This window comes from Sciurus vulgaris (assembly GCF_902686455.1).
Source record: "Sciurus vulgaris genome assembly, chromosome: 7".
Taxonomy (NCBI): domain Eukaryota; kingdom Metazoa; phylum Chordata; class Mammalia; order Rodentia; family Sciuridae; genus Sciurus; species Sciurus vulgaris.
In genome coordinates this window covers 11760280-11773589 of record NC_136467.1, presented here as the reverse complement: position 1 = coordinate 11773589, position 13310 = coordinate 11760280, and the positions used below count along the sequence as shown (strand labels likewise).

At 43.1% G+C, this 13310-nt stretch overlaps 1 pseudogene across 1 annotated transcript in view; it reads right to left on the bottom strand.

The window, feature by feature from the left end:
* Window positions 1-11353, bottom strand: part of LOC306667016 (putative ATP-dependent RNA helicase DDX23) — a 174447-nt pseudogene extending 163094 nt beyond the window's left edge. The window contains exons 1-2 of the transcript in view: window positions 11282-11353; window positions 6678-6816 (exon numbers count right to left, since the gene is read on the bottom strand). The product of the transcript in view is annotated as a putative ATP-dependent RNA helicase DDX23 (transcript). The remainder of the gene's footprint in view (window positions 1-6677; window positions 6817-11281) is intronic.
* Window positions 11354-13310: the final 1957 nt, after the last annotated feature.

Sequence of the window (13310 nt, the reverse complement as noted above, 5' to 3'; positions counted from 1 at the left end):
CTCCTGCCTCAGCCTTCTGACTTGCTGGGATATAGGCATGTACCACTGGGCCCAGCTGTTTTACTTTTTTCTTAAACAGGTACAGTTGGACTTCTGCACATTTTCCCACGCAAAAAACTTCACAGAAATTTAGCTGCAGTCACCTCATTCATGGCTCTGAGAGCTGGCTCCGGAATCCTGGTATCCAGCTCCTGGCCCTGTTATTTCCAAAGCACAGCACTTCTTTCCAGAACTGGAAGACATTTGCTTTTATCAGTGAGACATTAAAAATTATTTAAGGTTAAAATCTTGAAGATTAAAATGGGACAGATTTGCCTGGGAGTTCTTGTCCATATAGGAAATTCTAGTACCATCTTCAGACTCCTTGGATGTTGCTGAGCAACAGTAAGTTAATGGCAGAACATTAGTGGGATGGTTCAAAACCTGAACCAGAGAATATTTGATAGAAGCCCAAATATCATAAAGAATTAACTGGAATGTGTGAAATTCTAATTTATAAGGTCTACAGGAGACATACAATCATACAACACAATGCATGTCTAGAAGTTTGGATTGCACTGTTTTGCTCCAAGCACACAATGCATCAGTCTGACAATGGCCCCTCGGGCTAATGTTGGGTGTGAGGTTCTTCTGAGAGCCTGTGGTAAACAGATAATTCTGTCTTTTAATTCAAGAAATAATGCTTCTTCGTAAGTCAGCATCAAGTTTTCCAGTCTCCCTTTCTTCTGGAATGGAGAATAACAGACCCCAGAAACTGTAACAGCTGTGACCCCAGAATCTTATAAAATGACCCTAAGACCGAGGGACGAGGCACTTTCTGCATGAGAGTATCCATTAAGATTCCTGCTGGATCTGAGCGACCTATTGATCTTCAGTGTCACATGGATCACCAGAAGCTCAACAGTTTACTTTTGGCTCTTTTCTGAGTCCTACCAATGAAAAACTGTTTTGGTCAATTTAATAATCAATTTTTTGTCAAGGTCATATTGTATTTCTTTAATTCACTGTCTAGTATCTTCATTTGTTAATTAGTGAACTCATGAAATCAGAAAGAATTAATATCCTTACCTTTATCCACACAATACTGCTAAATGATTTTCAATGTTATATGTCCACAGCTACTCATTTTTATTCTAACCTATGTTCCAGACTTCATATAAACACCATTTTGTATTGGGTTAAAATCACATCATTATCAATTAATTAGAGCAAATTTTTTTGAGAACCTACCTTAAAGTCATTTTCAGGGAAGATTCTGTCACGAATAAAACACAGATTTATCCTCAGTTGCTTGATGCTCTACTCAGGTAGACACATAACTTTAGGAGGTAAGTAAAATAAAAAAAAAATCTACCTTTCTATGGCAGATTCTTGTGCCAAGTGTCTTCTGCACTTTACCTCACTGAATCCCCCCAATACGTGATGTGCGAGGCACGAGTGTACCCATTGTACAGGTAAAGAAACTGAGACGAGAGACGCTAGGTAACTTGCCAAGGGTTTTACAGCTGAGGAACTGCAGGAGTTTGAAGTCACTTTGACTTTCAGTAATATATTGCTCCTATCTATAAATGCAACCTATGAACATGGGATTATAATTCAAGAGAGAAGACGGCAAATGCTGTAAGAGAGCAAATCAACTTTGAGATTTCAGAGAGGGAATTTCAGAGAGATTACCTGGGACTTCAAAAGATCAGGGAAATTTCACAGATGTGATGACAATTAATCAGAATTCTGAAGGATTGGTAGGTTTGGGTCATGTTGAAATAAAAAGCATTCAAGGAGATGGGATAGACTGGGCATTGGGGGAAGGGGAGGGACAACTCTGGGAAAAGTGACAGTCAAGTTGGACAGAAGCATGGAGCCAATGGACAGCAGGAGGAGAGGAGGGTGAAGAAGTAGGTTGTGAGAAATTGATAGGAATATTTGATACCAGGCTAAGGGATTTTGGAGTTGATCTGAGGCCCACTAGAGAATTCTAGAAGGGTTTCAAGGAGAATTATATGACCCCAACTGTGTTTCTTTGTGGCAGATTAATCTAGGAGTGCTTGGGAGCTGGAGCAGCCAGTTGGTCAGGAGCCAGTTGGCTAATCCCAAGGGGCAGAACTGGAAGGTGTGGTAGAGAAGAGTGAGATGTGTCTTCAAGCTTCTTGCATCATCAAGATGACTACAAGAATTTGGGGACAGTCCAAAATGTCCACACTAAGATAAGTTCTTAAGTTTCTCGTGGTTCTCTTATTTATGGGTCCGTAGTTTTGGAAGAGGGAAGCTGTGTTTATTTGCTTTGGTAGAAGTTGAAGTTGAGGTGCTCATAGGATGTCCAAGTGGAAATATCCCAGAGAAAGTGGGAACATTCTGTAAAGAAGCTAGAGGAGGACTGGAAATATAGATGGGGAAACCACTGGCCTCAAGGTGGGGTTACCATAGGAAGGGTAGAAATTCTGAGGGAGAAATTCTAGAGAGGAGTGTCAAGACAAGAGTTGGAGGACTGCTTGCTTTGAGAGGGGGAAGAAGGCAGGGGAGGCTGGATCCACTCTCGAGTACCCAGTACGCCGCTGACCCTTGGCTTGCACCCAGGAAGCTCAGACGCAGAGATTCATTTGCTCCAGATGTGACAGTAGTGTGGTGGTGACAGAGCTGGAAATGGACTCTGATGTTCCTGATTCAGAAGTCTGTACCTTTTTCTAGACCAGAAGTCATCAAGCTCTCTGTTGAGGGCCAAGCAGTAAACATCTTAGGCTTTGTAGGTCATCTGGTCTCTGTCACACCTACCTAAGCCTGCTTTGGGGGAAGGAAGCAGGCCAAGATCCTCAGAGGTGGCCATGACCAAGCCCAAGAAAACTAAATTTCGGACACTGAAACTTGAATTTTAGCTCAAAAGGAGTGCAAAAACAGGCAGCAGTCGGCTTTGGCCTTGGGCCTTCAGAAGAGATGGGTGGGAAATGATGTAAGAAGGCCATAGGTGCACACGTGACTGCTGGCTAGAATCTTTATCTCATCATTACTAAGGGCACAGATTTTTTTTACACATGGAAACAGATGTTTATTACAGAACATTTTTTTTAAATTAAATGCTTTAAACAAAAACCATAATACTATAAAGTGATAATGTCCTGGTAGCATGCAAACACTTCAGGATGGAGAGGCGTGTTTGCTCTTGAGGAATGTACACACAGTAAATTCCTATGACATTTGACTCTAAAATGAAGGTATGAATTGGCTTGACGTGATGATATGATTAATGATTTAATGTAAAATATAACATAAGGGCGATTTAAACACTGGCATTAATATATAGGAGTGAATTCAAGGTCAGTGATTAGAGAGCTATATAAAAAAATCGAGGTAAAATCTTTAGGAAACAGATTTTGTTTTAATGTCTGTCTTGTTCAGATCCTTGAGCCCATAACAGCAAATCAGCCTACATTCACGCTTACTTCTGAAGGATGGGAGTTTAGTGGTCATCTTGGAATTAGGTGGTGGGAGTTCCTTCCAGGCACAACTTGGTCAGTTTTATTTCCTCACGTCTTTTGTATCTTCCTCTCCTCTTTGTAATTCCCTGGTGAAGCCTGGCCCACTCTTTAAGCCTTTTCTCTGGGTACAGGAGCTCCATTTCGACCTCGGTTCTAATACTGCAATAATTCTGCTGGTTACACAGGAGGATACGGCCTCTCTTCTCCTTGGCAATGAAACTCTGACACAGAAAACAAGGAAAGATCATTCTCTTCCCATTCTTCACTGACAATTACTCTCAGGTTTTGTTCTTATTTGAAAACCAAGTATGAGACACTTGCTGAGAAAGGAATGAAGAAAACAATTCCATTTACAATAGTCTTATAAATAAATAAATAAAACACTGGGAATAAATATAACCAAAGAGATGAAAGAGCTCTTTGGAAATTATAGAACACTGAAGAAAGAAATCGACCTTAGGAGATGGAAAGACCTCCCATGTTCTTAGGCAGAATTTACATTGTCAAAATGGTCCTGTTACCAAGAGTGATCTGCAGATTCAGCGCAATCCCCATCAAAATACCAATGTTTCTTCACATAACTAGAGAACAGTCCTAAATCCATGTAGAAGAATGGAGAACCAGAATAGCCGAACCAATCCTGATCAATACCAGTGATGCCGGAGGCATCGCAATACTCGATCTCAAAATTATACAACAGAGCTCCAGTAACCAAAGCAGCATGGTATTGGCATAAAAACAGACATGAAGCATGAGAATTTTTACCCATTTTGTCTTTCACCTCCTACTCAGTTCCTCATTTAATTACACTTAATTTGTCGAATGCCTCTTCTTGTGATATAAGTTCCTCCATTATACGTACATTTACAGACCCAAAGCTACTCTGTATTTTGAAAATGTAAGCTTTCTTTGGATTATGTTTTAGTGCTGTTTTATCTTTTTCCTTCCCCTCTTCCTGGCAATGATATGTCTCTTAATAATTTTGAGGAGGTTTTATTTATTAGAAAATACATGAAAAAGAAAGAAAAAGGTGTTCTTCATTTTTTTGCTTAACTGGAAGCAAATTTGGCAGAGGAAGAAGTAAATTTTACCATCTGATGGGCTATCCCATCCTTCAATATTTCTTCAAAAGTCATGCATTTTGAGAAGTTCAGGCAAAGGTTTCAAAGGCAGGATTGGCAAAAACAACATAAATCAGGCAAGTAGGTGCTGCATGAGCTACAAGCTGCCTTTTCAGACACACTCTTCCCTCTGGAATCGTCTTTGGGGGCTATCTCTCCATTGTTCTGCTCCTTGCCAGCAGGGCACCGAAACCCCAGGTACAGAAGAAGACAACGATGAGATGGTACACACAGGTGGAATCGGTGTCTGCCGCCACCAGCTAATGATGGAAAGGAAAGCTCAGGACACTTCACTGGCTTACACGTCCCAAAAACATCACTCTTTCTTGCTTGGCTCAAAGAATGGGGCATTGTTAAACTCATTCTCTCCTGGTAAACAGCATCAGGAACAGAAGTGAAGCTGATGGGGGACATTTGAAAATCAAAACCCGAAGAACTTCTGATTGAAACTGGTCTCTAAATCATTGCTTTGAAACCAAGTGATAGGAATAACTACTCTCCTGTTCCAAGACTTAGTATGTCCCAGACCCTGTACTGGTCTTTCATACACATTACTTCATTTAATGTCCATGCTTCACAAGAAGGACTGTTGTCTTTCTTTTTTAGGTTAAGAAACTAATATTATGGCATTTGCAGATAAATGGATGGAACTGGAGAATATCATGTTAAGTGAAATAAGCCAATCCCAAAAAACCAAAGGCCAAATGTTTTCCCTGATAAGTGGATGATAATGTATAATGGGGGTTGGGGGGCGGGGGTGAGAGAAGAATGGAGGAACTTTAGATTATGTAGAGGGAAATGAGAGGGAGGGAGGTATGAAACATGGTGGAATGAGACAGACATCATTCCCTATGTACATGTATGATGAGGGATGAGTCTACATCAGGCGCAACCATAGAAACAAAATAATGTACCCCATTTGGGTACAATGAATCAAAATGCAGCCTGTAAAAATAAATAAATAAATAAATAAATAAATAGAAAGAAACTGAAACCCAGGGAGATGATTTACCCTGGAAGGATTTGTGATTGCTTCCCAAATGTCTGCTGAGCCCAAACACAGCAGACTGAGAGAACTCCCTATATTGGTAAACTTGACTTCAGATCAGCTTCATGGTTTTGATCTCGGTGACCTTTGTGAATCTTCAGGGAGTTCTAATTGAGAGGGAAAAGCAACTTCCTCCCAGGGCACACCAAATCAAGCAAAAGGGGCAGCCCTCCTAGTATCTTTCCCAGTGTGAACGGTTTCCCTTGGGAGCAGAGCTGGGCAGAGCTGCAGGGGTGACCCAGAGGTGACCTTACTCCTGGAACTGAACAGGCTTGTCCCTGGTGAAACAGACTGGAGACTATGGGAGCAAACCACAGGGCAGCCTGGTTGCCAAGGAAGCTGTTAATTCTTACTACCGGGAACATGGAGATATGAGGGGGACAGAATCCAACACTTCATAAGATCTTCCATGACAAGTGGTATGAAATTCTCCAAGTGGGACCCTTACATACATAATTTATCTCTGTAATTAAAAAGCCTAATTTAAAAAATAATACAGATACAACACATGATGGTGTGATTTCTTGTCACAAAAACAAATTATTACCTTGATAATGTAATACTATAATTTACATTGCTGCAAAACAGCACTTTCATGAATTGCATGATAAATGTTGTCTAATTATTTTCCTCCCCGTTTTCTCTCTCTTTTTCCCTGTTTTGCTCGTGAGATGGTGAGAATCTAGCTGTCAGTAATGGGTCGAGCCTCTCTGTCAGCGTTTGTGCAAGCGAGGACAAACTCCAGGAAGGTCCTTCGGCTTTGTCCCATTGGATAAGCAAAGCAAATGCCATCCCATGCTTCAGTATGAATGGGCATGTTGCAGAAGGTCTCCAGGGGAGCTGTGTTTTGTGTGTGTACATTTCATTGCAAATTCTTCAAGTATTCTGCAGACGAGCGCAAGGGCCTACTGTTATGGGGGTACTTTAGCCATAAATGACCATTATATTTCTGAGCAGCCCCTTCAATTCCCCTCGCTTCCCTCCTGGTTACAGCACCATAATTCTCGGCCGGGAAGGGAGTGTAAATAGCTCTCCCACCGCTGATGCCACTTAGCCGGCTGCAAATTGATGTGGATGGCTCTTTAGCCGTGGAGACTGTGTCTTTCACCTTCACCGCGCCAGCGCTCATTGGCCTGCGGCTTGGAGCCTGAGATAAATCCTTAACTAGAGCTGCGCTCTATGCATTGCAACACATCCGAACTCAGCCAGCAGACGGAAATTTCAAACATTTTGGAAATTTACACCTTGTCACTCTCTGAGGGCAATGATCTCAAGAAATTATGCCATCTCTACCCACCTTTGCATACTAAGGCTAAAAACCCAGAGCCATTTCTAACTCCAGCTAAAGTGCTGAAGGTCAGGGGAGTCAAGATGAGCCCGTGCTGTGTGCGTGTTTCCCATTATTATGCTAATCATATGCATGGTCTTTCTGCACTTACACATCCATTTTCAGGGCAAAAAAAAGTAGCTCAGTGTTTTAAACAATGCTAAGATTGTAATAAACAGTGAAAAATGACTGAAAATCTCAAGTGGAGACTCAACGCTTTGCCCTTGGCTTTGTGACATGTGGGAGGAAGGAGTAAAGGTAGAGCTCAAACCTGGTTTCTAAAGTCTAACATTTTTGTTGTTCCATTTGCTGACTCTGGTATTCGTACCTTAACATGACTAAGAGCCTGATTTCCACTGAGAGCTTTCTCATGATTTGGGGTGGATGTTTGGAAAAAGTTTTAGGATCTGTATTGACACATTTTCTATGAACCCATCTTGTGCCTAGGACAGTGACGCTATTTATGAAAAGTTATCTGATTTTTTTGAGACTCTAAGCTAATCATGGTTTTTTCCACTCCATGTTCTCAAAATAGTTACTAGTAAAGTAGCTTTCCTTTCTGGATTAAAAAAAAAAAAAACAACACTCCAACTAATTTAACCCCTTCTTATCCTTCCAATGGTGTAATATATTAATCATTTTTCATTTCCTTTGCTAAACTCCATAGGTTAATATAACCAAAAGATTTTTATTCAGTGAGGTATCATTCTGGGCAATATTCCCCAGGTTAAGATGGCTTGACCTATGGTTTTTTTCACTTTACCATAGAACAAATTAATACACAGTCAGTAGAAACTCTACTGGGAATTTGTATTTGGAGCCTCTTCTGGGCAGTCAGCCTGGTGATCGGGAGAGGAACAACCCACCCTCTATAGTGGACTGTGTTGTGAAGCTGTGAGGTTTGGTAGGTTGGGTGGACAGCTGCTCTTCTATTTACAGTGGGGGGAGGTCTCAATAACCTCACCCTAAATGTAAAATACTGTAAACCAAAATGTATTGAATACACCTAAACTACCAAACATCATAGTGTGACAATGTGGCATAGTCAGCCTTCCATGTTGATGGGTTCTGGGTGGATTCAACCAAATCGGATCAAAAATATTTGGGAAAATATGTTGAGTCTATTGAACACATGTAGACATTTTACTTGCCATTATTCCCTAAACAGCACGGTATGGTGTCAATTTCCATATCATGTATGATGTATTAGGTGGTATCAGTATTGTAGAGATGACTCGAATATACACAGGAGGATGTGCATGGGTCATATGCAAATGCTGGGCCTTTTCTTCACAGGGCTTGAGAGCGGGGTGTGGCCTGGGTGGTGAAGCACTGGCCTGCCCGAGGCCCTGGAGTTGATCCCCGGTACTGTAAAATCAAAACTAAAGCAAAACTAAACTTTTGTATAAGGGACTTGAGTGTCCCTGGGCTTTCGTGGGCCCAGGACAGCACCCAGAGCAGTGGTTGTTCCCCCTGAGGCTGCGGAGGGGCTGCTCACTGCCGCTGCCCAGCATCAGCATCAGGACTGCCGGCCCAGGGGAAAGATCCAAACCCAAAATTCAAAGTTGGGTTTCTACTGCCTGAGTGTGACTTCCCCACCACTGGGAAGTGGGAAAATCTCAAGTGAAACTGTGGTAAATCAGGGACCATCTTATGAAATGCATTTTTGACTTACGATGCTTCCGCCTTCGATGGGTTCATTGGGATGTAATGCCAGTGTACATGGAGGGGCATGTGGGGATCATTCACTGAACCTAGAGGCCATGAGTGCTGTGCTCCCATTATGAAAACCAGTCCTAGGAGATGGCTGCAGAGCTCCCAGCACAGGGCAGTTCTGCCACATGGAGGGAGGGGCCAGGAAGGCTCTGAAGCAGGGTCCAGACCATGGGCCAGGACGACAAGTGGACATGACTGGCCCAGGAGCAGAAGGGCTTTACTTAGAGGCAGCAGAACACATGAGCAGGGCCCTGGGTGCCTCTCTGGGGCCCGGAGTGTTGAGCAACTTGGGGAACCGGTACAAGTCTCACTGCAGAGCATTTCAAACGGTAAGGTTGGGAAGGGGGGTGTGGGACAAGTTGAGGACAGCTCGGAGAGATTCACTCTGAGTACTAGAAACATAAATTGAATGTCATCAACCCTCCCTCAAGTCTACAGCTCTCATTAGCTGTATCAGCAACATTGTCACCTAAGACTGTCTCATCCCATCAGTGTGTAACACGTCCCCATAACAATAGCAAGCTTCATACTTCTTTTCTTCCCTCAAGCCTGGCTTCATGCTGTATGTGTCCTCTTCATGCAGCAGAAAATTTAAAAGAACTGAGTCTGAAGTGTCCATTGTTTCTGGAGCACAGGACACAGACTCAGGCCCTTGGCACAGGCTGGCGCCCTGTGGTGGACACACAGGATCCCCAGATATCCTCAGGTTTGCAACATAAGCACATTTCCCACTTTCTGGAACCATATTTCTGGAATAAAGATGTTTTAGGAAAGCCACATATATTCCCTAATGGGCAAGAGGATTATGTAGCTCGACCAAGAATAGAATACCTTTAACATGAAGCTATTTGTCAGGAAAATTGGTTGTCCCTGGAGGGTGGATCACAGAAACTGGGTGGGAAACAGTCAGTGTCCCTGCGGCTGGAGTCCTAAACCCCTGCAAGGCGGCGAAAGAGTGGCCTCACGAGATGCCAGGGAGAGGGGGCCTGGCCTTGCTGTGGCGAGCTCGGCCTGTGGGAGCTGGCCTGGCCTTTCCTTGTGGCTCCTCTGCCCTGCCTCCTGCTGCCAGGCTTTCCCTCTGACGAGGCCTCACCTGCCTGGGCTTCCCTGAGCAGCCAGGGGCTTTCCCCTCACCTCCTCACTCTCCACTCCTTTCCTTCTCCCACCACACCGTTGTCTCCTGGACGCACTGGGCTAACCCGACCAGGTCTACCAGTCCAGCACCCCACGGGCCTCCATTCCTCCTTGGGCCCGGATGGAGCCGGCGCTCTGGGCACTAGCCCCAGCATGCTCCTCTGCGGATCTTTCATCTGAACCAACCCGAGGACACGGTTTGCTCTCAGGGTTTGTTCTGTCCCCAAACTCACTGCAGGAGCCTCATGTGTGTTGGGTGAGGCCAGGGTGAGGGTGAGATGAGAGAGATACGAAAGCCCTCCAGAATCAAGAGGAATCATATTTTAATGTAATGTTTTTAAAAAAATCAAAATAATGCCAAAAAAATTTTATGATGAGATAAATATCGGCATTTTAAATAAAGACAGGATCCATATTACTGATTTTTCTTTCCGCCTCAGGCTCCAATATGGCTTGGCACAGCCCCAGTACTGATCCTGTCTTTATTTAAAATGTTGACATTATGTTCATCATTGATTTTTTGCATTATTTTATTTTTTAAAAACACTGCATTAAGCTATCACATCTTGATTGGTGAAGGTTTTTTGGTACACCATTCAATTTTGTGCCCAAGGCATGATGCCTTCAGTGACCTTCCCCTAGTGCCACTGTGGTTTGGGGACAAGGTTTTATTCTTCCTTGATACCTGAAGGTTGGCCCAAGGGCATACCTGTGACAGGTGCTTATTAAATGCTACTCTATTCTACTTCTAGACTCAGTTCAGAATGAGCCCCCAAATAGGGGCAGGTGAATTTTGAAATCGACTATAAGCTGCTGACTGCTTATCAACATTCAGCTCAATTTCTTCTCCCAATATAATCTCAGTGGTTGAGAAAGCTGTTTATCATCTAAAGGAAAACTGACCCCCAAGGCCTGCTCTTCGGGCTGATCCTGACACCTCTTTAAAGTATCCCAGATGCAGTTGACTTCCTTTCACGTATATATTAAGTACCTGCCGGTGCCAGGGCCTCCCCTGGCATCCTGCCGGCTCTTCGGGGAGCTTATTAAAAAAGCCAGGAAAAGGCAAAGACGGGCGAAGTGATGAGGCGAAAAATCTGAGACGCACATACAAGATAAAGAAGTGACCCAGATGCAGGAGTGATCTGGGACATTACATAAAACTGCTTCCCCCAGCTCGCTCTCAACTCCAATAGCCAAAGATCGTAAAATAAAGATAAGTTTTTCTTTCCTATTTGCCCATCGAAAATTGTTACTTACTTTGGGTGAGAGGATATTGCATGGCGGCTTTGATGATCTACAGCTACTCTCACCTCGAGTCGAAGCATTTTAGGGATCAATTTTCACAACACCACAGGAAGACAAGGGGTATATATCTGTTCGCTGCCCTGGATTTCACTTCTGACAGTGATCGAGATGGCTAGGACTCACCTCTACCCCCGGCTCATGGCCACTTGACATCACTTACCTGAAAAAACGACTGTAGATTATCAAAGCCGAGCGCAGCCTCCGGGAATACCAAGGTGAGGCAGTCCGGCATTTTTTCACCTTGAGGTGGTTTCGACCGCGCTTTGTTCACATATGCATGAGATTGTAGTAAAGGAGAAAGGAAAAAGCTGCATTGTGGCCTTAGACATGTAACGACTTGTCTTCACTGATGTGCATCCTGCCCTTTACTGGAATCTCAGGGCTTTGCTTTCTGTGAAGTTTCAAGAAATGTTTATTAAGCACGTACTATGAACTAGCAGGATGCCATCGGCGCTCAAGGCACAAGGATATATTAGACAGGTCTCTGCCCTAAAGGAGTGTGCAGTAAAGGAGGAAGAGTGCGGGCAGCAGAGTCCCATTATCATCCAGTGCTGGCATGCGTCTATGGTGAGTTTGGGAGGCAGTCTGGCTGTAATCAGGGTGGGCTTGAGGGTCCTGCTGTTATGTGCCTTGGTCGATGACTTGCCCTCTTTAAATCTTGATTTCCTCTTCCCTAAAATGAGAATATAGTTCCTTATCTCATAGGATAGTTGTAATAATGACATGAGCTAACACATGGAAAGCACTCAGACTCGCGTTAGCGCACGGTAAGCCCTCAATAAATATTAACCATCATTAATGAAATATCGTAACGAGGAGCTCACATGCAGGCGCAGAGCAGAGTCAGCTTTTCAAACTGGATGCAGTCCCTGTGTGCTTGGAGGAAAAAAGCAAGTGCAAAGCCACCAACGAATGGAAAGGCATGACACATGGGGACAGAGGCAAGGAGCAGGGGACTGCCAGCTTGGTGGCATTCAAAGGAAGACAGACCTGCCTAAGAAGCAAGTGAATGAATAGAACGCAGCACTGAGGGGGCTGCAGAGCCAACCGGCAGAGGAGTTGGATCTACCAGCACCGAGGAGGTCAGAGAGACACGTGGCAATGGTGTCCAGTGACTGTGGACATCACCCGGGAAGGAAGGAAGACATGGAGAGAGAGGGAAACAGTGATCTGTGCCACATCAGGGCATTGAGAACAGGTCTGGCACTTAATAAGTACTCATTAGTTGGTTTAGCAATCCATTGATTATTACTCCTGGGTTATTTATTGGGCCTGCCACTTTAATACAGAAGGGACGTTGGCTTCATCGAAGTATTAGTGCCATTGTTCCTTTGGGACGAGTTCTCCCTTGGTTCCCCTGCTTAATTCCTAATTTATTCTAGTCCTGCAACTCCACATCTTTGTTATTGAAATGGGTATCTTGGGATATAGCCAGTTCAATTCTTCCCCCCAAAATCATTTTTAGAGGATCATTGGTAGGCTTAGCATAAAATAAAAATTAAGAAGTCTATCAACGGAAGCAAACGTCAAGGCAAGAAGAGGGCTGTTTGATGGGTGTTGCTGGGGCAGAGGGCTCCTGGGCTGGGCAACGGATTCATTTTCTTTCCAAATCAAAAGTGTCTTTGGCATCTTCCTATTGCATTTGTCAAACACATTCAGGACACCCTTCCACAAATTGCTACCTTAGTCTCAAATTAGATAGCTTTAATCAGCTTTCTCTTTCTGTCCACATGTCTGCGTAATACCAAATTTGGGAATAGCATTTTAATTATGCTACCATTATTAAGGCAGCAGGTGGCTTTTAATGAGATCTTGAAACAGAACTATTTCCTCCATGTCCAATCAAATTCCCATTTGCTGCCTTGACAGAAAACACTAAACTGTTTTTCTCAGTTCTGGGGAGATGAATCATTGAAGTTGTGATTGTTCTAAAAATTAAAGTTTGTAGATTGAACCTGTTTTTGGTGTTTTGCATAACAGGGAAATATATATATATATATATATATATATATATAGATATATATATATATATATATATTTTTTTTTTTTTTTTTTGGAAATAAATACCACCACTAGCCCAAATTTTTAAAAAATCATGCAAATTAGCTTAAATCGAGTAGGGTGAACAATTAATTCTGAACTACAACTAAGAAGCATTATTTTTCAATTCTCCAACAGTTTTATTGAGA